Source organism: Fukomys damarensis, unplaced genomic scaffold, assembly GCF_012274545.1.
Source record: "Fukomys damarensis isolate Sample0158 unplaced genomic scaffold, DMR_v1.0_HiC HiC_scaffold_38, whole genome shotgun sequence".
Lineage (NCBI taxonomy): Eukaryota > Metazoa > Chordata > Mammalia > Rodentia > Bathyergidae > Fukomys > Fukomys damarensis.
In genome coordinates, this window is record NW_022900950.1 from 46,052,616 (window position 1) to 46,079,671 (window position 27,056).

Sequence of the window (27,056 nt, forward strand, 5' to 3'; positions counted from 1 at the left end):
CATGATTATATCTCTCTAATCTCTGTCTGGTCACACTGTGACTTCTCTTTGTCTCCTATGTGTATGTTTTATAAGGATATTTGTCATAGGATTTTTACCCACTCAGGTAGTATAGGATAGTCTCTAATATACATTTCTAAATGTACTCATAGACCCCTCTGTTCTTGAGTTTTCATGCTACAGATGATCCTTGGCATCTAGTCATGCAAAAAAAGCACGGAAGGGCTGTGAATTCCAAATGTGCTAATGGTGACTTTCTACGTGCTAAGTAGTTCTTCCTGGAAGAGTCCCTGGTGGTGGATATCACTTGATCTCACAATAGCAAGTACAAACAAAATGAAACAAAGTAAAACTTTCATTTTCATTACTGATCATTTTGTTCGATTCCAGTATTTTCTCCCTTCTCTGTTGGTAGCAGTAATATTAAGAAACAGGGGAATTGCACTTTTGCCAGTTCTGCCCACCAATTTTAAATTGCATTTAGCATTAAATGATTATACTTAGAGCCTTGATATTAAAGAATGAACTAAAGAATTTCTACACACATAGTAGCTCAAGTAAAAAGAGATACATTCCTTTCCTGAATGTGAAGCTTCCTTGCTATATTTTTGATTGCATTGCATAAAGACACTTACTAAAGAGGCTTTCCAGAGCTGCTTCAGAAAGTGGCAAGAACGATGGGATGAGGTATTCAAAGCAAGAGGAAGTATTTTGAGCAGAATTAATGGCAATATGTCTTTCTTTTACTGTAATAATTTTTCTTAAATATTCATTTTATATTGTAAGCACACCTCATATATATGTATATTTCAATATGAATACCTTCCTAGGTTAACATCTCTTTTGTTCACTTGCATTCTAGTGAACTTTCCTGAACAAGGGAGAAGGTGTAAATTTCATCCAGCACTTGTAGAATTGCATCTCATCCCAGTCTGTTTTACCTGTGCATCATCCTATACAGTCTGTGTCACCGTGACAGCACCACTCACCATGCAAGATTGAGAACTGCAAGGTGATGAAACCCTCCAGCTGGTTGCCCTCTCCCTCCACACAAAGTTTCAGTCTCTGAGGTTTCTGTACTTCTACTTCTGAAGGCCACAAACACATGTACAATAAGAAGCAGCTGAAACCCAAGGAAACATCACTCCCCTCAACCCCATCATTGAGCTTCCTGAGAGAATTTTTGTGGAAATTTAATAAGATAATGTGACATTTTATATGGCCACATTCCCAATGAGAATTTATGCACTTGTTTCAGACAGCTCTCTGCCTATGCTGCTGACCAATTTTTCTACTAATTCTTTTTGTTATGGCAACAGCTCACTTTTTTTGAGTAAATTGTAGTGTATCATTGCTGTACTAGAGTACAGAGTATTTAAAGCTTTTTATGGCCACTTTTTTGTAAAGCTAGTCATTGTATACTGTCTTAGCTTTTCACTTGCTTATAAATTTGGAATTTCTTGTGTTTTATTGGCTTAAAATAGGTTGTTTCTGTATTGTAAACCAGCTCATGAAATCTATAATCTATTGAATATGTCATACAGAATGAAATGTTTTGTGTTCTTTATTTAATTACCATGGGTGTCAATGTCTTAAATAAACACAGATTCTTAGGAAAGGATGAAGCTGAACAATAGAAGCTTGAACTCCTGCCCCAGCCTTTGTTCTGTGGTGCTGGAGTAGCTGGGGAAAGTCTTCACTGGAGTTGATCTAGAGGCCTTTGACACCTTCAGCAGTATGCTGTCAGCTCAGATGCAAATCCGTTTGCAGAATGGAATTCTGCTCCCACTCCACAAAACTACTTTCTGTACCAGAGCAGCTATTTCTATGTGGTGGGCATAGAAGTCTCTACAAACAGGTGGGAAAGTCACCCACCAGTGTGTTGTTCTTTAGAGTGCAGCTAAGTCCTCTCATGACTGCTGAGCCCTGGGCTACACTCCTGCAGCAGGAAGATCGATCATGAGGAAGTTTATTTAGTCAGAGGATCATGGGTGAGTCAGGAGACAAGGAAACTCAGAAAGAGAAGTCAAAGTGATTTCGTGCAGAAGAGGAAACCAGCTGCACCTGGCAGTCGGCTACCAAATCAGAACGGGCTGTAATGGAAAACGGATGTGTTTATAGAAAATCCACCTCCCCACTCCCCAGCCAAAGCTGCTGCCTTTGTCACAGGGAGTCAAAGTATTAAGTTTAGCAGCTCTTGTAGAGCTTGCCAGCCAGGGAGGTTATTAAAACTGAACTGAAATGGTTTCATAACTCAAACTGGAAATAAGAGTGAAGAAAATACTAACACCAAAGAGACAGACCAGAACAAAATAGAGCGAGATCCGTAGGCTCCCTGTCTCAGGTTTCAGAAGGTTCCACATGTTACAACAGGCTGAAAAGTTAGTTAATAAAACAATGTGCCAAGCTAGACATATAACACCCTTGAAAGGGGGATGACCAACAGGAGGATTCCATGATTCCCCTTGTTTACTAAGCTTGAATTCCAGGAGTCTGAAGGCAAGATTAATTAAAACTGCATCTCCTAAAACATCTGCCTTATGAAAGAATACCACCCCTTCCAGTTCTCATCATTGATTCGAAGGACCTCAAAGGTAATGCATATTTCCTGGTTCTGAAGGATGACAGATAAACAGAGGCCGGGTAGAAAGAGCCAGAGATGGGAGAAACTTTTGAGTGATGCTTTCACTGCCATGGGTGTAGGCCAAATCCTTTTAGGAAACATATATTCATTTCATAATAACATGATTTAAAAATTAAAATACTTGCTAAAATGTTGGAAAGTCTGATGCTAGCATAGAAGAACTTGTAGAGAGCAACTAGTTTTGTGCATGTCCTTAAATTAGCTAATATCAGACTCAAAGGAGTCCCTTTGAGAAACAGCAAACAGGCTTTCATCTTTGGAGCCAAAATGTAAGTTTTCAGGCCCACTGAAATTGATAGTTCCAAGCAGCCCCCATGAGAAAACAGTTTAAAACCAAGTGTTGCCCGTATAGCTCAGCAGAGAGAAAGAGCTGAGTCTGCAATGCCAGTGACATGGCTGAAAATGGTAGTAAGAATCCTCATCATAAAAAAAAAGGAACTTCAGGGCCAGGGTTTTAGCTCAGTGGTTCCACTACATGCTTCACAAGCACAAGGTCTGGAGTTTGATCCTGGTACCAAAAAAAAAAAAAGTTGGTTGGGGGAACTTCAGAGTGCATGGTCAAATGCTAATGTTCTCTGTTGCTTCTTCAGATATTTCAGAGCTTTTTAAAAATTTTTAAATAGAATTTTTCTACATTTGCTTTTTCCATAAATGTTTTTCTCTCACTCATCAGCAAAATCCTGGTGTACCTACCTTTAAAAATATATCCAGATTCCAACATTTGTCACCACTTCAACACCATGGTGGTTCAGTATGTTCCATACCTTACTTGGATTAGTGGATAGCCTCCCATCTGGTTTCCCTGCCTCCCCAGTGTCAATTCTCAACACAGTTCCAGAGTGATCTGTAGCCAGAGAGGAGTTCTACTGCAAAGCTATTGATGACTTTCCACATTGCCCAGAGTAAGAGCCCAGAAGGCCCCTCATCAGTGGTTCACAACTCCAAGTGGGCATCTAAATCATCTAAAGAGTGTTAGATAATGTGCATGCCTAGGCCCTGCTCCCATCAGTTAGGATTGGGTTGGTCTGGACCCCATGCAACAGCATCCCCTATTGCAGTGGTAGAGAACCTCTGGCACTAGTTCCTCAGTGGTCTGTTTGTTATCACTGAAAGCTCAAAAAGGTTCTCCATCACTGCCTGACAGTAACCCTCCCTCACTGTAGGTACATTGTCTATCTTCTCTTCCTCTGGTCAAAAAGGCCTCCATGTCTTTCTCCTTGTCTTCTGATTCTCTCCTTCTTTAAATGACAATAAATGCCAATTAAATGGATGCATTTTTCCAATATATATTATGAGGACAGGGACAGAGTATGCCTTGATTTTTGAGTTCTGACTCACTGAAATATATTCATAGCTTGCATAGTTTCAATTTCTTACTCTTTTTCAGTAACTAAGCTACTGCCTAAACTGAGAGGCATATATATATATATATATGGAATGAATACCCTCCTAAAGGGGACATGATAATATGTTTCTGCTCAATATTTTATATATAAGTAGTGATGAGATGAAAAACAGCATCATAACAGTCCACCCATAACTGAGGATTTTCTTTGGGAAGCCATAATTTAGTTGTATTTATATAGAATTTTCACTGTATGCCATAATGTACTTATGCATGTTTAAGTATATTTAAATGCATATCATGGAAACATGCTCTGTTTATTGTTTTTTTTTTTTCTTTCCCCTTAGAGAACCTAGGGGCAAAGGTTCTGTACATTAAGAAGCTTTATCATATCCAATTCTCTAATTGAACCTAAAATAAATAAAAAGGGAAATATTTATGAAACTACATTTTAATTTCAACAGAAAAAATTAATTTGGGGATGTTACGGCTTGTAACTAAATGCCCCCCCCATAGTCGCACACACTCTTTGGTGGAGCTTTTTGGATATTGCTAGGTTTACAGTGTGTGATATCGAGGTTAAGTGTGTGTGAACTAAATTAGTCCACTGATAGGAATTAGTATAGGTCTGGGTGTGGCTGAATAGATTTATTGAAGACAGAAGCACATCCTGGGTGTGGGTGGCACCACTCAAAAGGCTTATAGCCTCGATGGAATAAAAGAGAAAGGCAGGCTGGCCGTTACTGCTTGCTTCCTTCTTCCAGCTCTGCCTGGGACTGCTTCTCCTCTACAAAGTCCTTCTACCTTTCTGCCCTGCCCTGGAGCCAGACCCTACAGACTGAATCCTCTACAAATTATGAGCTGAAATAAACCTTTCCTCCTTTAACTTATGGGTGTTAGATATTTTGTGCCAGCAATGAAACTAAGACAGGGGACAAAGAATTAAAAAATCAGGAATGGGAGCTGTGATTTGAAGACACGAGAAGGTAGAGACATTTTTGAAAAGTAAATAGAAGTTGGCAGCAATTATTAATAAATTGTAGGGCAAATCATGCTATAATTCTTCTGCCAAAAAAATGACAGCATGGGGAACCAAGGTTGCAGAGCCTTGCTACATTTATAAGGACACAGCTGCTTGAGTTTTAAGGCAAAACAAGAAAAACTTCTAAGAAGAAAACATTCACTTCCTTTTGTCTCTCTTCACATTCCCACCCCAGGAAACTACAATGCAAGATTCCAAATTCAAGATATTTCTAAAAAGCAACATCAGACAGAAGACAATTTAATTTATTCAGAAATATTTTCAACTTATTCCAGAAATAGTTGAGACCACTATGTGATGAAACAGGTCTGATAGTTCCAACATCTGTTTGCTAATGGAGGGATACCAAGACATTGTGTCAAAAGAACTGAAAAACACACATGAAAGCTTGATGCTCTTCCTGTTGTGCCACCTTTGGTGATGTTGTTATTTAAAAATAAGTTTTATCTGTCTAATGTACTTATTGGAGAGTAGAACACAACACTTATTTTAATGCTAGATTGAAGCCTGAGGTTTTAGTGATATCTAGCACATATTATAGGTGTACAGTGTGGTGTGCATTCAGTCAATACTCTTCCCCATCTAGATGTGCCTTGACTATATGACATCAATAACACCCCACTTCTTCAAAAATTCTGGAGTGGCTGGGGATAGAAAATAAATGTCTTGATGGTGAAAAATGATTTATGACCAAGAAGGGCAACATTTTGTACACACATAAAAAAATAATCAAGTAGATCTTTGTATCCATTAAATTTTTAGCATGTATTCTCAGAATGTGAAGAACTTTCTAACATATAATCTTGCTTTTTTTATTCATTGTTTATTGGTATAGTATAGGCATACAATGTAATGACATTCGTCATTGGGAATTCATAACTTTACATGATATATCTCGGTTCTTATTTTTATCCATTCCCCTGCCCTATCTTCAACCCCTCTGCCCCTCCCTATTTACAAAGACTTTGTTTCAATTTTTTTCCTTTTTTTCTTTCTCTTCTACCCTTTCTCCTATTCCTCCTATTTCCCCTTCCACTTTCAATTGTTTCTTCCTATTTCACTTTACCTATTATACATTTTGATCCTCATTTACATTTTCACCTTCTCACACCAGAGAAACTATTTGATATTTACACATGTGTGTCCCATTTGTTTCACTTAAGAGTATGGCCTCAATATGCATCCATTTAGCTATGACTGACTCTAGTTTCTCATTCTTTATGGCTGAGTAGTACTCCATTTTATATTTTAAAAAAACCACATCTTTATCCAGTCTCCAGTTTGTGCACAATTCAACTATTTCCAAGTTTGAGCTATTATAAACTGTGCCACTATAAACATGTGTACACATATATCTCTGTGATATGATTCTTTCAGTACTTTTGAGAAAGAACCCAGTATGGGAATAGATGGGTCAAATGAGACCTCTAATTCTCGTTGTTTGAGACAACTCTATATTGATTTCAGCAGTGGTTTTACCAATCTGCATTCCCACCAACAATGGAGAAGGGTTGCTTTCTCCCTACAACCCAGCCAGCATTTGTTGTTGGTTGATTTCTTGATAGCAGCCATTCTTTCTGGAGTGAGGTATAATCTCAGCATTGTTTTCAATTGCATCTCTCAAATGACCAGTGATGTTGAACATTTTTTCATGTGTTTATTTGCTATTTCTACTTCTTTGAGAAATGTCTGTTCATTTCAGATGCATATTATTGAATTGGGTCTTTAAACTTGGGGGGGTGTCTAACTTTTTAAAATTCTTTATATATTCTAGATAGTAGTCCTTTGTCTGAGGAACAGCTGGTAAAAATTTGTTTCAACATTGAGGGTTGTCTCTTAGCTTTGTTGGTTTCTCTTTCAGTGCAGAAGCTTTTTAATAGGATAGGATCCCAGTTGTTAATCCTCTGTGCTAGTTCCTGTACTATTGCGGTTTTCTTCATAAAGTCTTTTCCTATGCCTGTGTCTTCAAGAGTTCTACCTAACCTATCTTCCACAAAGTTTAGTGTTTCTGTTTTAATATTTAGATCATTGACCAATTTTGATTTTAGTGTAGTGAATGGTAAAAGACATGGGTCTAGTTTTAATCTGTTTTGGGTTTAAATCACATTATTCCAGCAGTATTTATGAAAGAGGCTATCTTTCCTCCAGTGAGGATGGCTGGCTCTCTTTTTTCAGAGTTCCATAGTTTTCAAGTTAGAGGTGTTTTAACTTCCTTCCTTAGATTGATTCCTAGATATTTCATTTTTTGTATGCTATTATGAAAGGAATTATTTTCCAAATTTCTCTCTCAGTGAGTGAGTTATTTGCATACATAAAAGCTATTGATTTTTTGAGTACTGACCCTGTATCCTGCTACCCTATTGAATCTGTCAATTAAGTCTAAAAGATTTTTAGCAGAGATTTTTGGGTCTTCTATGTAGTGTATCACGTACATATATTGAACCATCCTTGCATCCATGGAATAAATCCAACTTAGTGTGTATGAACTTCTTGATGATTCTCTGCATTCTGTTTGACAGTATCTTTCTTATTAAGGATTTTTTAAAATTGAAAGAGAAGCAATACTTCCAAATTCATCCCTGGAAGCAAGTGTTACTTTGATTCTAAAACCAAGGAAAGACCCAACCAAAAACAAAAACTATAGGCCAGTCTGCCTAATGAAGGTAGATGCAAAAATCCTCAGGTAAATACTCAAAAATCAATATCCTTCTTGTACACAAATAATAGACTGAGAGTGAAATTAGGGAAATAACCCTTTTCACAATAACATCCAAAAAATGAAGTATTTAAGAATCAATCTAACAAAGGAAACAGAAGAGGGCCAGGGATTTAGCTCAGCAGTTCCTCTGCCTGCTTTGCAAGCACAAGGACCCAAGTTTGATCCCCAGTACCCCCACAAAAAAAGACCTCTACAATGAGGACTGAAGCACTCTGAGAAAAGAGGTTGAAGAGGATATAAGAAAATGGAAAGATATCCCTTGTTCTTGGGTAGGAAGAGTCAGTATGGTGAAAGTGGGCATATTTCCAAAGCTGCTATACAGATTCAGCATAATCCCTATTGAAATCCCAGCACTATATTTCACAGAACTAGAGAAAATAATCCAAAAATACATTTGGAACCAGAAGAGACCTAGAATAACAGGAGTAATTATAGGCAACAGAAACATCACAGGATGTATCACAATGCCCATTGTGAAAGTATACTATGAAGTCACTGTGATAAAAACAGCACAGTACTGGCAAAGAAATAGACCTGAGGATCAGAGGAATAGATTACAAGATGCAGACACAACACCAGTCATACTCAGCTACCTCATCTTTGAAAAAGGAGCCAACCATCCTCACTGGAGGAAAGATAGGCTCTTTAATAAATGGTTTTGGAAGAACTGGATTTCAACTTATCAAAGATTAAAACTAGACCTGTATCTTTCACCATGCATTAAACTAAAATCCAAGTTAATTAAAGATATAAATATTAAAACAGAAACACTAAACTTGCTGGAAGATAAATTAGATAGAACTCTTGAAGATATCAGCATAGGAAAAGACTTTATGAACAAATCCTCAGTAGCATGGGAACTAGCACAAAGAATCAACAATTGGTATTTCATCTTTTTAAAAAGTTTCTGCACTGCCAGAGAAATCGCAAGCAGAGAAGAGACAACTCACAATCTGAGAAAAAATTTTAACAGCTGTTCCTCAGACAAAGGTCTATTATCCAGAATAAAAAGTGTAAATAAGATCCAAATGGTATAACTGACAATGTGAAATAGGAAGAAAAGGGCTGAAGGTGTAGGGGAATTGGGAAAGGTAGGGTAAAGGAAATAAGGGAAAAGAAAAAAATATGAGAAAATGTAAAATTGAAATAAAGGTTTTGTAAATAGGGAAGGGAGGAGGGGGTGAAGGGAGGGAAGGGGTATGGGGAAAAATTGAGAACCAAGACCTATCATGTAAAGGTACAAGATCCCAATGATGGGTTCCATTTTTCTATACATTATAAATAACAAAAAACATTACATTGCACAAATGGCAAGATACTTCAAATGGTGTGATAACATAGTGTAGAGACCACAAGTGATAAAAAGATGGTCATACTTTTCTTCAATCCAAGAGTGGCTCTGACTCCCTATCCAACAGCCCCTAATCTGAGAAAGAAATTCTCTGGGAAGCACAAGGTTCCAATGATGAACATAACTGTACTGTATACCTAAAAAGTATCAATAAACTCAATGAGAAAAAAAAGAACTCAAAAAAATCAGACCCCCCCCCAAATATAAAGACCCGATTCAAAAAATCGGCATCTGAAATGAACAGACATTTCTCAGACAAAGAAGTAAAAGCAGCAAATAATTATATGAAGAAACGTTCAACATCACTGGTCATTGAAGAGATGCAGATGAAAACAACAATGAGATTCCATCTCACCCCAGTAAGAATGGCTGCTATAAAGAAATTAACCAATAAAAAAATGCTGGCAGGGTTGTGGGAAGATAGGAACACTTCTTCATTGTTGATGGGAGCACAGACTGGTGCAACTACTGTGGAAATCAATATGGAAATATCTTAAACAACTAGGATTGGAAGTCCCATTTGACCCAGCTATTCCTCTGCTGGGTATCTTCCCAAAAGAATTAAAATAATCATGCCACAGTGATATATGCTCACCCATGTTCATAGCTGCACAGTTTGTAATAGCTAGGATTTCAGAACAGCTTAATTGTCCATTTACTGGAGACTAGATAAAAAAGATGTGTGGGGTTTTTTTGGTAAAATGATAAGCTAGAGATATTTATAGGTAAGTGGATGCTATAAACTAATAAATTATACATGTGTAAATACAAAATAGTTTCCCTGGCATGAAAAACTAAAAGTGTGAATAAGGATAAAAATTTATAATTGATATTGTGTAATAGAAAGAAAAGGCCAAAAAGAGTAGAGGAAGTGGAAGGGGTGGGGGAAGGGGAAAAAGGGAAAAGAAAAAAATATGTGAAAAGGAAAAACGTGGAAACAAAGTCTTTGTAAATAAGGAAGAGTGCAGGGGCTGAAGGTAGGGCTGGGGAATGGGGAAAAATAAGAACCAAGATATGTCATGTAAAGGTACAAGATCCCAATGATGAATGTAACTATATTTTATTACCTAAAATGTACCAATAAACTTAATAGGGATTAAAAAAGTGAAGAAAAAAAAAGAAAATAGTTGATGAGGGGAGTTTTCTCTTCATTGTTGCTTTTTGGCTAATAAATGCAAAGGTAACAGTACAATCAGACTATCACTATTTTTTAAATCCCTAATGCATTAAATATGACAACTGATGCAACAAGGTTATAATCAGAAAATCCAGTCTGTGGGAAAGTACAGGAAAATTCACTTTTCTAAGTAGATAAATCAAAATGAGTATATAATAAGACATAGAAGTACAACTTATATATTAATAGAGACTTTAAAAACATACTAGACAATCACAACGTGTGGACCTTATTTGAATATCAAGTAAAACAATCCAAATTTTAAAAATTACTTTTATAAGACCACTGAAATTTGAACTATGAGTTTTATAATCAACAAAAATAGATTTAATCATAAGAAAGAGCTGCTAAAGCATACTCAATGACTATAGCTCCTAAGGAATTTACAAAAATCTTTGGGAGGAGTTTGGACTTTCCCTGTTCAATGGAAGGGATACTGTAGCTCCAAAAACTTATGTCAAGGTCCTTCCACCCCATGGACCCTAAGATATGCATCAATCATCTGTCATCACCCTAAGTTATGGTACAAATGATTTTATAAAACAGGAGCTCTGCACCCAGGAGGGTCAGGCTAAATGCCTGACCCTGTCATTACTCACTATGTGACCTATGACCAACACTTAATTTATCTGCTCATCAGCTCCCACATGGGCAAAATGAGTACAGCTTCTGGTTCTAAGCAGACAGTGATTCAATCCTAACTCATGGTGTTGAGAATTTGGGTTGGATGACCAGCAGTTGTCAGGCTGAAATTCACAAATGGAGATGCAAGCAATGTGTTCTCTCTTCCTTTGGCACCTCCAGAGCAGCAGACTGTGGCTAGCTAGAGAAGAGAGACACACAGAGAGAACTGAAGGTGATGATTCAATGAAGATAGCCTACTTCCTGGTGTTCCTCATTTTTATGGGAGTTGGGTCTCTCTCTCTCTCTCTGTCCCTCTCTGGATCATAGTACCTCAGTGTGACAGCATTCTTGCTTTGGGTGCATTAACACTTTGTTCTCCACTGTAAATTACTTGGGCTTAGGTTCTACTTCTTTAGGGAACGGCTGGGAGATATCAGTGGCCCAGCACCTGGAGGCCCAGGGATCCTAAAAATGTGGGAAGTTGAACTTGGGATACCTCATCTCTCTGGAGAAAAGAACTATCCCAAAACAATGAGAGCCTATGGCTCTTCCTGCTGGGGAGAGGTGGGTTTCTCAGAGCCTACTATGCTACCTTGTTGCCTGACAACTCAGAAGGAGCTCTGGGGCCAGGGTCATTTGTATGTCCCTTTATGTGTCATTTACACGAAGGCAGTTTACTTTTAAAAGTTTGCCATTCATTCATAACAGGAAATGTTTTTGGTTTCAAGCGTGAGAGTGAAGCCAAAGATGCAGCAATTGACAGGTCAGATAGCTTATGCAATTTTCCTTTTAGACCGTAACATTGCCAAAGAGTCTGTCCCTTTCCCTAAGTTTTGTCTAAAGCCTTGCCCTCCAATGCAAAAAGATGCATTCTGCATCTCATTTTCTCTTATCTTTCTATCTCTATAATTAATATATCTTCTATAAAATGAACATGGTGGAATTGACAGACTTTATGGATCCTTTCAGAGCACAAATCTTGCTACATGAACATTATGATTATTGTTTTGTGTGAAAAGACACCATGAAAGAGGCCCTTCTATTTAAAAAAAACTCAGGCCAGAAGAAAAGCCCTAAGTGGAGGACAAAAGAGATTTCATCGTCTTGAACTCAGAAGCTTCCAGTTGTTTCTGAGGCAGATCCTCAAGGTGTGGTGTTAGCCTGATGCTCTCTCATCACAGACATATCAATCACTAGGAAAAGGAATCACAGGTGAGATGTTGTAGTGCAGGCTAGGATGCAGCTGTTTCAAGACAATGTGACTTTTGAAAGAAGATAAACTATTTAAGTTCTAGAAGCACCTAGGAAGATAGACTTGAAGGTTATGTTTTGGAAATCAAAGCCTAACTCATTATTTCTGTTTTTTTCCCTCACTGGTTTTTCTTGGGATTTAAATTTTCAAAGTCCTCTCACATTATGGCAGTTGTGCTAAAGGGAACCAGTGATATTTTTTCTACTCACATTAACTGGGATATGCAGTTATATCATGGGGGGTAAAAATAGCATCTCAAAATAGTCAGGCCCCATATCCTATAACTCCTGGCCCTCTTTCTGAAATATACAAAAATCTCTGATGTGACAGCTCTGCCCTAAATAGGTTTTCCAAACTTTAATCTTAGAGATGGGCTGGGGAGTCTCAAATAATTTCCTTCCTAAGTCCTCAAAACTATCTGAAAACTACTGTACTCCTTCCCAGAGCTATGCCTATTAAAGGGAGCCCAAGACAGGTGGTGAAATGGACAAAAAGTGTGGGATCAATTAAGATCTACTCTAAGGATTCCATGAAGAAAAAATTATTAGTCTAAAGTGACTTTTGACTTTTCCTAGACTGAGAAGCTTCTGGCAGCTTCTTTGGCTAAAAGGTGAATTTAGGCAGAGTTGCAGAGTTGTGCCAAACCTAGCCACACACTCTGGCCTGACTGGTGCACTGAAGAAGGGTACAGAGAAGTGGCTGGCTATGGAGAAAAGATGTGAAGAGGCTGGTCAGCACCTGTCCCTCAGCTGCAGAGCTGCCAGACTTCCTTGCAGCCTTGTTATGAAGGATCAGAGTCCCATTCTTTAGTAGGCTGTTTCTGTATAGCCTATGCATCCTCTTCAGAAACAGGTGAAAGGACATTCACCTGTTCTGTATACTCTACTGATCATCTCTATGACCTTTGTACTTAGAAGACTGCAAAATAAACACTTGACCAAATAGTTGAAGACATAAAAGAATTCTTTACAATAAGAAAAGAAAATACAAATGTTCCTCAAGTATGATGTTCCTCAAGTTATGATGGAGTTATGATGGAATTCCTCAATAAATCCATCATATGTTGAAAATACATTCAAAGTACCTAACTTATCAAACTAAATATCATAGCTTAGTCAGTCCTATTTTTACATAGGCTCAAAGCCCTCAAACTAGCCTACAGCTGGACAAAATCATCTCACACAAAGTCAATTTTATAATAAGCTGCTTTAATAACTCATAAAATTTATTGAATACTGTACTGAAAATGAAAGCCGGTATGATTATATGGTTATGCTTTCCCATCAAGTTGAAAAATTTAAGTCAATTATAAATTGGAGGTCATATAATTGTTTTTGTAAGATGAGTGATTTTCTTCAAATTTTTCTGATTCTAAATCCCATTTTACATTAAGCAATGGGGGACAATTGTTAAGTGTTTGATCTAGGAAGTGGATGCGAAATCTGTCTCTTTTTAAGAAATGCATTTATGTTACATCTTTGGAGCTAAAGGCTCAGAAGAAAATTTTACAATAAAGAGAGCTCTAAACTAGGGATATCAGATTTAAACCCAGTCAGGTAACCTTGAGAGAAATATATTAAACCTTTTTCCTCTTGCCCATCTGCAAATTGGGATAATAACAACTGACCTACTTATTGCACAGAGGTGTCAGTATTTTTCTGGCCATAAAACAAAATGGTTGCTATCATATGAGAGAGAGAGAGAAAGGAGAGCACAAAAGGAAAGAACTTGGCTTCAACTCAGAAAAAGAACAAGAGCATATAATGCATAGAAGGGAAGTAATGAAGACACTAGTTATGGCCTTGGTAGAAAAGAAGACCAAAAATATCCAGAGCAACAAGAGATTCTTTTAATAGACCGAATCAGCTTGTTTGGACCTAGCTGGCTGGTTGAGCAAATGCAATCTTTCTTCAGAATACCAAGCAAAAAAACTCTCCTCTCATTAACTTTGTCAGATGTGGGTCCACATCTCTTTTCAGAGATAACCACTGATATTTGTTTGGAACTATTCTTCAAGAACATTCTTATGCAGTTACAATGATATATGTCCATGAATATCTATATCAGAATTTTAAAACTTTACTGAGGAGACTAAGTTTCACAAATACATTGCTTTTATTGTATTTATTGATCACTTTTGATTTATTGCATTTCATACCATTTTGTCAGTTTGAACTCTGTTCTGTATCTTTTATTTTGCCTTTACAAAAATCTTATTTTCCTGTATCAAAGATTACTCAGATTTTATTTTTCCTATTCATACTTGGTATTAGGATATCTCACTCTGTGAAGGTTTACCTTTTGTCTGTTTTATTCTGTCTATTCTTTCTGGCAGCAATGTTTGCTATGAATTGAATAAATCACTATTTGCTTTTCATTCTGATATAATCCATGAGAAAAGTATGAGCAATTCCTCCTACCTCATATTTCAGAATTGCTCGGTTGCTGAGATTATTTTGTTGTATTGCTTATCCTATCCTTTTTCTTTTACCATTTTAAATACCATTGCAGAAAATAGGTCAAGCAGAGAGATTCAAAACACAGTTGCCATGCCCTGAGCTGCTACAAGAAATAACAATACTGACATAAATACACATGTACAGAATGGAAGTAATCTGGCATCTCTAATGCCAGCTGGTTGGCATTTGATACTACTGTGAATCTGAGCCATGCCCATCTACCACCCTCTCTATCACAAGCATTCATTGGACAGAGAAACTCAGGCTGACATGTGGGATCAACACATTTATGAGCTAACACAAGATTAGTGCTAAGGCCAAAATATTTCAGCAGCCCTCATAAACGTCCTAATTTCTTTTAAAACCAGAAAGAGAAAGACATGAATGTTAGGTTTAAAAAAAGTTTCATATATAATAGTAATATATTAATATATTCATCTTTGTATTAACACAGCCATATAAATTTTAATTAAAATTCTTTAATGTTTTTAAAGCATAGTTTTAAAAAGTTTTAAAGGAGCCTACAAAGGTGAAAGGTCCATGAAAATCAACATTCAGACCTTTTGGCAAGAGCACATCAAAATGCTGCAGTAGCCCATGCCACATACCTGAAGCATGAAAGGAAATCCTAACAGGATAAAAACTAAAGTTTACTTAGTTAAAAAATTCAATATTAACATGACTAGTACTGTCTGGGTGAGGCCAACACCTGACTGCTCTGACCTGGGTTGGCCACAGTATGTGCAGTCACTAAATCCCTATTCACTGGTTCTGGCCTTGACCAGATGAAGCCCTGGCTCTTGACCAGCTTGGGCGTGCTGAGAGAAATTGTATTTTCTAGGGAACTAACTGCTGGATGCTCCATCTAGGTGTCAGTTACAGGGGCTTTCAGTAAATATTGTGTGAATCATCTTTATCACTCTGGTAAGAGTGGAAGCTGGTGTAGAATCACATATTAGTATAAATTATGTAAGGATAGAGGTGTAGCTCAGTAGGAGAGCCCTTGCCTAAAAGATACAAGACATTGACTTTTATCCCCAGCACCACCAACAAAATTATTGTATATATTGTCTCACAAATGTTCTTTCTCTGAGAAAATTTGTATGAGAAATGAAGAAATAAATATAAATATGAATTTCCTCAGAGGAAATATATAGTGCTTCTCCTCAATTATTTCTAGTTGCTTCTCATTGCCTTTTCTTCTCTCCTATTTCTTCTTTGGTACCTCTTCTCCCCTTCCATGAAGTCGGGCATCTTGGAACAAAGTTTGAGGGAATCAGAACCAATGGAAATATGATTTCTGCCTTCTCAATTAGGTCACTTCCGCTTCTTCTAATTTCTTTCCTGAAACAAAGGATTGGAACCAGACAATTTCTGCCCATGTCTTTCGGGAACAACAGATCCATTCTTCTACCTCCTCCTCTTTTTTCTTTTTCGGTTTTTAAAGGGCACAGTATCTGAGTTCCTACCAGCTTGAGGCCTGTTTATTCCCTCTGAGGTGACAGCCAGAAGCAGTCCCTATACAGTGGACTTTGCCAATGTGCTCACATTCTTTCCATTTCAGTGTCACTAAAGGCATTCTAACTGTTTAACACTCTGCTGTTCTTCCAAACAGTTCTGTACCATAGACATGACCTCAAATTTATTTGCCATGAGCTCTCTGATTGCAGCATGACTTGGAAACTTGACCTTTTCTTCTACTAGTTAGAAGCAGGAGTTTTGTTTTGTTCAATAAATAAATATGTAGCTTCTCTTGCAGGCAGGCAATAGGGAGAGGGTTTAGGCTATGATTAATGAACTGTTTGCTTTTGAGTCAAGAAAAACTGGCCAATTTGGACATAGTGTGGCCCTGCAACCTGATGCTGAGCAACCCACAGAAGCCCTATGGAGTTATGACACCCTATACCCCTCATCAGGTTATGCTATTGAGATTCTGAGGAGCCCAACAATATCTCAAAAATAAAAAGGTATGAGTTCAATTTTTCCCTCCCCACTAAATGTGTTTGCATGTTAAGAAAAGGATTAGTCATACAGGTAAATTATACAGGTATCTCATATCACAGAATTATTTTAAGAAGGTGGGATCTTTACACAGTTTTCACAGTTTTACCTTTTACAGAATGTCATACACTTGGAATGATATAGTATATAACTTTTTTCAGGTTGGTAACTTTTACTTTGCAATATGTATTTAAATTTTCTCCATGTCTTCTTGTGGCTTAATCATTCATTTCTTTTTAGCACTGAATTATAGTTTATCAGCTGGATGTAACACAGTTTATCTTGTCACCCATTGAAGGATAATTTCAGCAATATAACTAAGGCTGCTATAAACATCTGTGTGCAGGTTTTTGTATAGACAATTTTATACTTTTTTTTTTACTGTGACATAATTTTACATTATGAGGATATGCTATAAATTTTTCTACAATTAAAAGCATTGTAGATTATTCCCAGGCTTTTGCCACTAAAAATTGTGCTTCGATGTGTAACCTACAAGTGGAATTTCTAGGTCACAGGGTCTAAGCATGTTGTAATTTTGATGTATATTTCTAAACTGACCTCACAGAAGTTGTAAAAATGTACTCTCACCAGAAATGTGTGGGAGTGCCTGTCCCCTATGGCTTCTGTTGTTCTTTCCCAGCTGAAACCCTTATTCATCTGTTCCTTCCCACGCCCCTTGCAGGAAGAACAGGCCAGCTGTCCATTGGCCCTATACACTAACAGTCATGTGTCTTTCTTTTTTGTCCATTGATTGTCTTGGTCTTGAATTCAAAGACCTTGGAAGGTAGAAGTAGTGTTCTCTTCCAAGTATCTTCTGTTAGTGGACTTTCAATAAATATAGGTACTGCTACTGAGATATTTCAAAAAGACCCTAAGTTTAAAAGACAAAATAATTATATATTTAGCAAAAAAAATTTCCAATGAGTACAGAGGTGGCTAAGCATGGTGTTATGAAGGTCCTTTGAATATTTTCTGTGATATTCGTTCCTCAGAGAAAGTCATAAAATGTGGAAACATAAATATCTCTTAGAATATTCTCCTCCTTGTCTTTTGCGATAGAACTGTTTGCTAAAAATTTCTGAAAATTCAGCACTATTTGCTGAATTTAATTGGGCTGGAGGTTCTTTGAACATGGGCATTAAGGAGAGCCCAATTTCCAACTTCTCATGCTCATGATCTATAGTAAACTGATCATGTGGTGTTAGATCATCTTCCATTGTGAGATCCTTGAAATTCATTGTCATCATAATGGCAGTCTTGTCGCGAGCACCGATTTACGTTTCGGGATCCCACGTATATTAATCGACTGCAAGTGGCTTTTCGAGAATAGTCTCATTTATTATTACATCATCAAACGCACACATACAAGAGAATATGAAGATAAGCATAGTAATAGTCAAAGGAATGTAAGCAGTATGCCAGCCCAAGGTAATCGGGCTGGCACCAAGGTTGGCTAGGGTCATTGCGGGAAAGAGCCCTGGTATACGACCTGAGTCCGTGGCGCCTGTGGTGTTGGACGCGGCAGGGTCGCGCTGCGACGTGCTTCAAGGTCTCATGATGTTCTCCGGCATCTGACGTCTCGAACGGGAGAGCGTCTCTGGCAGAGTGTCTGCGTCTCGGGCAGAGCTTCGGCGGGTCCACTTGACGGGTCGTCAAGGACGGACGTGGGCGGTCTGTTCCTGGGGTCTTTTATACCTCTTCTTGTCATTATCACACGTTTCACACATTGCTATCACTCCAAGCAGGTTGTAATGACTTCACTCTAGCTTGTCACACTCTTAACACACTTAGTATGATCTCACTGTAAACCTAATCACTTCAAACCACTTCAAGCTAACACTCAAGCTGCGTTTCTTATCTTGCCTGCTACCTGCAGCATGGGAATTTCCCCTTGCTGCTTCCATGTTCACTACACACTCTATATGTAGCCAGGTAACTCTCCAAGCAACCCAGTTGTGGAGAAAGCATTTCAGGCTCAGTCAACCATTTCTCAGCCTGGGTTGTGTTGAACGCATCTATGTATGTCAGGCAATCTCCAAGGTGATTGATTCTTTAAACATCAAAGCCTGGGGTTCATTCTTTTGTGTAGTTCCCCTGGTGTAATTCCATGTAATAGCAAGTGGATTTCATGTATTCCTTTGTTTTGTTTTCCCTCATTGAGTTTATTGGTACATTTTAGGTATATAGTACAGTTGCATTCATCATTGGGATCTTATACCTTTACATGTCATGTCTTCCTTTGAATAGAATATGAGAGAAGTGATGGGATGATACTTCCAAGATTAGGTTATAAATGACCACAGTCCTGTTTGAGGGTCACTCATCTCTCACTGTCTCTTTTATCAATCCTTCCATTTGGTGAAAACCAGCTTCCATGTCTAAATCCTTCACCAACATCTTCAATGTGGCCTTTTCAGAGACTCAGAGTCAGAATAACCCAGCTAAATAGCTCCTGAATTTGAAACCCTTTGAAACTATGAATTAATATGAGCCTATTGTTTCAAAGTACAAAGTTTGAATATAATATGCTAGCCAACAATAATATAATTAATGAATCTTGCCATTAGAAATTGTCTCAGCTTCTATAGAGAGCATTACAGAGATGTTCAGGAGATTTACATGGCCACTGACCTATCATACTCTTTAACAAATAATGTAACTGTTTTTTCTCTTTTCCAATTTAAGAGATAGCACCAATTATGTGTTTGAAAAGATTAATATATTTTAAAAGAAGAGTAAGAGTTTTTTTCATATCTTTTGTATCCTAAGAGAGTTCATAATTTCAAGAAAAAATTCTTCCAGTTTCTTAGTACTGTAGCACATAATCAGTGACTTCTTAGTAAATGTTTAAAGGTTATCACCAAATAATAATTCTTAAACCTTTCAAGGATTTCTGAATATAGTGAAAATATTTTAGTACCATTGATTCAATCATACAGATAGCAATAGATTAATGAGCCAACCTCAGAGAAATTTTGAATGCTACTCATTGTGTCCCCAGCACTGCAGTATTAAGTTATGTAATCTTTATAAGTTAGATATTTACAATACCTTTCAGATTTTATACCCTTAAAAATGCATACAAGGTTAAAAAGATTTGATACAAAAAAATGTATGAGAACTTGAGGAAATGTGGGATTCACCTCATTAGTCACATGATCACCTCTATATTCCTGCATTCCACATGCTACATCATGCCCAGGGAATTAAAGTTACCAAAAAGATGCTCTTTGGGATGCCTACCTAAGATCAAAGGAACTGTCTTTTCTTTGTTGTTCTAGCAACTATTAATCACAAAGGGGATAATTTGATCGAGCCTGTTTGTATCCATACAGTAAGGAGCACTCCTTTGGTCAATATCTTGCCCACCCTCTTCAGAAGCAATTGGTTTACTTCATGTTTTCCAAAATGGTAACTGATAAATTGCTTTTTTATTTAATTACCTGTAACTAGACCAGAAGGCTTAGTTTCATTTAAGGAAAAAAGAATGGCACAAGTCATATTTTATATTGTAAAAAAAAAAAAATCAAAACAAAACATTAAGACCACTTTCCTTGAAGAGTAGCTACGTTAGAGAAAGCATTCCAAGTTTTATGATTTCTGTTACAGACCATCTGGTACATGGTATGATAGCACTGTATGATAGCATAGTATTGACAGCAATAATCTTGTATATTTACTGTTAACCATGACTCTCCTATTTAGCCAGCTATAGAGGAAAAATCTATTGCCTGCAGGGAGAGAGGACAGACTATAGAGAGTAAAACTAAAACAATAAGTCTTGCCCTTGCGCTACAAAATCTGAGGTCCAGATGTGAAACAAAAGACAGGAGAATGTATGATCAGACAGTGAATTTTTTGCCTTTGGGATACTAGATAAAAATACCCTGGACTTGGTGTTATGGCTTGTATGTTGTTGTGCCCCCAAACCCTTATGTGGTAATAGGTGGGCCTTTTGAAGATTGCTGAATCTAGTGTGTGTGATGCTTGGGATTAATCCCAACTTGGATGTGAGTGTTACCTGCCCTGGGTGGGTAGGCTGGATGGAGTATAAGGGACAGAAAGAAGGCTGCTGCTGCTGCTTCTGCTTCACCACTTCATTGCTTTGCCGCCTTCTGTCTACCATGAACTGTTTCTCCTCTATATTACCCTTGTGCCATGTCAACCTGCTTTAGAGCCAGCTGACTATGGACAGAAACCTCTACAGACTGTGAGCTGAATTAAACCTTTCCTCCTTTGACTTCAGGTTTTGAGTATTTTTGTCTCAACAATGAGAAAAATAACTAAGACACATGGAAATGAAGACAGTAAAAGGAAAGTAAACTAAGGGAGTCTGAGAAAGGATTACATGCTCCCTTCTGCTCAGGTCCAAATCCAAAAGAAAAAGCAACAAGTCTGGTGAGACCTGGGTGGAGCCTGGAAAAGCTGAAATAGGACAGATATCTTCCCCAACCTGGATGAATAGAACAATACTAGATTGGAGTAGGCAGCCCAGGGGGCTGGGCCAAGGGAGCCTGAGGCAGATACCAGGATAGAGAATATTGAAGAGAGCTATGCTTTCTCAGGAGGCAGTAGACCTGAAGAATCTTCACTTTGGGACAAAGAAAGATGCAGAATGACTCTACTGGACTTTTCATTAAAGATCAGATGGGAAACCATTCTTACATGAGTATATCAGGCAATGTCTGAGCACCAGTATAACTAGGAATGTTATAGAAGATGTTCTTGCACAGATGGAAAACAAAAATTAGTCAACCTTCCTGACCCTTTTCGATTTCTCCCCATCCCCATTTCTTGATGGCTTGAGATTCTAAGAATTCTGATATGATTCCAGTGAGAAACATTAAGAAAGTCAACAAGTTGACTCTAAGTAGACTTGGGAAATCCTAAAGTGAATGACAGAGCTATAAAGTGGCTGAAATGAAGTACCATCTTTTAGGCAAAGTAGAGGCTTGGCCAGACTTTCTTTCAAAAACACATAAGTATTTAATTTTGTGAGAGGTATTTTGTTTAACCAGGAATGTAGGCACCCTGTAGGGAAATGAGATCCCTCCTTTTGGAGAGAAAAGTTACAGGAAAGTAAATAAAGAAAATTATTTCAGTTCAAACAGAACATGTAGAGAAAGCTCATTTTTCTAAATTTTAATTCACAGTGTCCATGTTCTCTCTTACTCTTGGGTAGCAGTGAGGAGATGAGAGATAGTAAGTTGTTCTTTGATCTGTCATCATTTAATACCCTCATTTCAAGATATATTTTAGATAGCATAATATGAAAGAAAATCAATTCTAGACTAAAATTGCCTTTATTCTAACACTAGGTCATCTTTCTAGGAATGTAAAATTAACTTAATTTAATTGCTCTCTCTCTGATTTTTAAAATGTACAGGGATACATGTAATAGCTGACCCTTACATATCTATCACTTAACTTCAACAATTAACTCAATCTTGTTTTATTTTATTTTTATTGAGTTTATTGGTACATTTTAGGTATACAGCATAGTTGCACTCATTATTGGGATCTTGTACCTTTACATGATAGGTTTTGGTTCTCATTTTCTCCCCTTGTCCCTGCCCTCCCTTCAGCCCCTCCTCCCCTCCCCATTTACAAACACTTTATTTCCATTTTTTCATTTTGTCATATTTTTTGTTTTCCCTTATTACCTTTCCCCTACCCTTCCCACTTTCCCTACACCTTTATCCTGTTTCTTCCAATTTCACATTGTCTACTATACTATTAGGATCTTATTTATGATTATAGTTTTTCACACCAGAGAAACTATTTGGTATTTACACATGTGTGTCTTATTTATTTCACTTAGGAGTATGTCCTCAATATGTATCCATTTTCCTAGGAATGAATCTAATTTCTCATTATTTATGGTTGTTTTATTTTTATTGTAATTCACTTCCTTACACTATACTATTTTGAAACACATCACAGATCACATTAGATAGTGTTATTCATAACATTTTGGTAAGTATCTTTAAAACATAAGAAATATTTTAAAACAAAACTACAAAACATATTATCACTCTTAAAAATTAAACAAATTCCTTAAAATCATCAAATATACAATCAGTGCTTAAATTTATAATTATATTATTTTGTAATTTTCTTATAGTTTATTTAAATCATTTCCCAAATAATGCCAACTAATTCCAATTATTTGATATAGTTCTTTCTATGTATTCTGCTCCCATCTTTTTTCATGCAGTTATTGCCTGAAAAAAAAATTGATTGCTTGTCCTGTAGACCTTCCCACAGTCTATTTTTCTGATTGCATCCCTGCATGTTTAGCATGCCCCCTTGTCCTTTGAGTTCTCTGTGTTTATACCTACAAGCTTGAATCAGATGCAGATTCAGGGTCTTTTTTGGGAGGGCAAGAATTCTTCATAAATTAATGGTATTAGTTCTTTCAATAGGTAGCACATACTACTTGGTTGCAACTTTTTAGCACCTGTTTATGTTCAGTACCTGGATTCATTAGGGGTTACAAAACAGTGATATTCTTCATGATCTAACTAAAATACTTATAAAAATTTCCTCATTTACAATGAGATACTCACTTACTTAAGGAAGCTTGGATAAATGAATGATTTTCAAAATAATAAATTAGCACCCTTCATTGGTGATCAATTAGTTGATTAGTTAGTCTTCTAACTTCTTTAAAGCATCAATTCTGCTTTGGTACAATGGTTAAAATAATAATCCTTATCCAGACTGAGCCTTTGTGAGGGTCATATGCAATAGTGCTTGCAAAGCACAGGGCTTGGATCATAGAAACTGCTTGGTAAATATCAGCTGCTCTCACAATACCCATATAAATAATACAGACAATGTCAAGGCTTACTCACTCAGCCAAATTCTACCTCTTAGTAGAGAAACTATGTTAAAGAACTATATTAAAGAAACACAGATCAGGAAAGAGATTCTAATGAGATTTTCTGTGTACTGTGTATAGACTGCAAAATGATATGTATAATTCATTAATTTCAAGCTTCAAATTTAAACCATCAGAGCTGTCCAACCTTCCAATGAACCAAGGCTGTGCAGCTGGATGTGAGGCTATTCCTAAAAAAAAATAAAAAATGCCTTAAAATACTTGGGTTTGACGCCTGAGAAGCCCATGTTTATCCTAAGTTCCTCGCCCTCGTGTATATTTGTAAGGCAAAGGGGAAAAAAGTGTATACAAAAGCTGAAAAATTAGCAAAAATCCATACATTGAGATTCTCAAAAACATAGTATTAGAAGCAGATGCAGAAAGTACTGTTGGTAAGTCTTTAAGAGAATGATGTGATCTGCTCTAGAATTCATGAAGGAGCAATTTACAGAAAGTAGCCACATGAGACCCTACCATGTGAGAATTCAGGGGCTGACAGCTATCGTGAGCCCCTGTGTCTGTGACTTACATAAAGGAGAAATAGATCAAAGAATTCTTGCTCTGTGAACCATTGCAAACAACTACAAAGGGATGGATGAGTTCAGCCCTGTCACAAGTGCTTTTTGAAAGTATAAGTTAATGCTTGTCATATGTGAATTGATTTGTACTGATGTTGCCCTTGATATGCTAAAAAAAATCAGGATCCATTTATGCTTTTTTTGTAACAAAGTAGGTTCTTATCATTACTCCATAACATATTGTACCAAGAAGTTTTGCTATTGAGAACTTCCCTGAAATATTGAAGACTAGCTTGAATGTTGTAGTGAACACAGTAAATGTTACAGAGGATGTGCTTCAATCCTCTCCCCAACTTTAGGTTTTAACAAAATAATTGATTGGAAACAAGGACATTTTTCAAAAATAAAATTTTCAGTGGCCATGGGCTGAGTTGGATTATGATTTTGTTTTGTTTTGTGTTATTGTTGTTAGTCGTGATGGTAAAGGATTTTTTGGTTTTAGTTTTTTTGAGACAGGGTCTCACTATGTAGTTGAGACTGACCTGGAATTCACTATGTACCTCAGGCTGGTCTTGAACTCATAGCAATCCTCCTGCTTCAGCCTCCCGCATGCTGGGATAACAGGCGTGCATCACCACACCTGGCTTGGTAAAGGATTTTTGTTTGTTTTCTCAATCAAATATTTTCTTAGCAATTATTTGATATAAAAGAAGGTGAAAGATAATTTAAAAATTTAGTAGCACATGTAATCATCATACTACAAGAGAAAAAAATAACCATTAAATAGTAGATGAAGATTCATGGAAAACATAATCTGAACAGTGTCTTGAGGTCAGAGTTAGTTGCCAGTATTTTTTTTTTCTACAGGAGTCCCTTCCAGGGATGTGAGTGAGCAAGGCCCTGAACTAATCAGAAAAGTGAAGACTCATCATACCTGGGGCATCTGGAAACTTCAACATAGGCCAATGGCTAGATACCCAGCATAAAAATAACATCAGGCTGTTTAGCACAATAGTCCTCTGGTCTTCTAGACTGCGTGACCCAAGACCTCCAGTGGACACTTCAAAGCACAGAAAGTGCCAACACCTCAATAAGCTGTTTTTCCTATACACCTTGCAGTGTTGCCATGTAGTACCAGTGTTGCTAGAGTTAGTCTGTCTTTTTATGCTCTGCTGTCTCCTTTGAAGCACCACTCTCATGCTTTGGAGTCATTAGTAAATAAGTAATACAAGTACTACAATACCATCTATCAAATATTCAAGGTGGATAATGAGTGATGAACAGGTATGCATCATATAAAAAAGATGACTGATATTTGAGGTGGGGAGACAAAGAGATAGCATGAGATATTATCCTGTACTCAAAGTGACACACAATTGAAAGCAGAGGAGTTGTCTTTTTCTGTAATCTTCTATTTCATATCTTCAGAATTTGGTTCACTGAAACCACAGCAAACAAATCCATGTACATGGAAGACAGCTATATTTTCTAAGCTAATGAAGCTTTCAGATATCAGGAGTAGACAAACAAGGTGCACTTAGAAGTGAAAAGATTACAGTATTCCCATGTTACAGGCATGGCAAGGAGAGTAGATATTTCACCATCACACAGAAAAGTCAGCAAAGTTATGCAAGCCAATGCAGAAAGCCTCCTCCACTGACACTGTTCTCACATCCCAGAGTGACTATACTGCCTCCCCTCCTATGTGTACCTTTCAGGCCCAACTGCACTTGCCAGATGTTTGTGGTGTGTGAATGCATGAAGAAACAAGTCTGTTTATTTGAAACCAAGGCCAACGCTCAAATAAAGAATTTTTAAATTATTTCATAATGATGATGAATAAAATTAAAAGCTGAGTAAATTTAATACACCAAATTGACTATCTGTTCTTCCTAGTACTCTAGAGAACGATGAGATACCACCCAGAACCCTGTACCTTTGGTTCATTTCTTTTTCTTTTTTTAAATTTATTGTTACATTCTAGGTAGACAGTACAGTTACATTCATCACTGGGATCTAGTACCTTTACATGCCAGGTCTTGGTTCTCATTTTTTCCCCTTGTCCCCACACTCACTTCACCCTCCCCTCCCCGCTTCAAACACTTTAATTCCATTTTTACATTTTCTCATATTTTTTTCCTTTTCCCTTATTCCCCCTTCCCTATCCTTCTCACTGCCCCTAGACCTTTAGTCCTTTTCTTCCTATTTGCTAAGTGTCCCATTAGGATCTTGAGCACTGTTATAGTTTTTCACACCAGAGATACTATTCGGTATTTGTATATGTGTGCCTTATTTTTTTTTCACTTAGAAGTATAACCTCAAAATATACCCATTTAACTATGAATGAATCTACTTTCTCATTCTTTATGGCTGAGTATTATTCCATTTTATAGAAAAACCACATCTTTTTTTAAAAAATTTTTTTTCTTTTTATTGAGGTTATTGGTACAATCTAGGTATACAATACAATTACATTCATCATTGGGATTCTGTACCTTTACATAATAGGTCTTGATTCTCATTTTTCCCCTTGTCCCTGCCCTCCCTTCACCCCCTCTCCCCTCCCCATTTACAAACACTTTATTTCCATTTTTTCAGTTTCTCATATTTTTTTCCTCTCCCTTATTACCTTTCCCCCACCCTTCCCACTTTCCTTACACCTTTAGCCCTTTACTTCCTATTTCACATTATTAATTATCTCATTAGGATCCTGTGTACTATTATAGTTTTTCACACCAAAGAAACTATTCAGTATTTCAGTTAAAGAAATCTCTGTATGAACATTAAAAATAGGGAATCCTAAAATAAAACTAAAAAGGAAAGTAAAAGAGAAAAGGCAATGATGTGACATCAAAATAATCCTTAATTCTGGAGATGAAAATGGTCCCTGAACATATTTAAATTGCTTCTCGCTCTTATAGTCTTATTCTTTTTTTCATTATTTAGAGAATACTTTATTAGTTTCTGTAATCAAACCCTCGTAGATATGACCTTACATATTTAGTACGATGTGTTACCCCTGTACACATGGAAAAAAA

The 27,056-nt window shown here is 37.0% G+C and overlaps 2 long non-coding RNA genes across 2 annotated transcripts in view; one reads left to right on the top strand and one right to left on the bottom strand.

The window, feature by feature from the left end:
- The window catches only part of LOC104871155, a 267,725-nt gene that overhangs the window by 139,136 nt on the left and 101,533 nt on the right, over window positions 1-27,056 (bottom strand). The window lies entirely within an intron of this gene.
- Window positions 16,302-25,965, top strand: LOC104871156. The gene is made up of 3 exons (XR_782768.2): window positions 16,302-16,580; window positions 24,886-25,302; window positions 25,737-25,965. It is a non-coding gene; the product is annotated as an uncharacterized LOC104871156 (long non-coding RNA).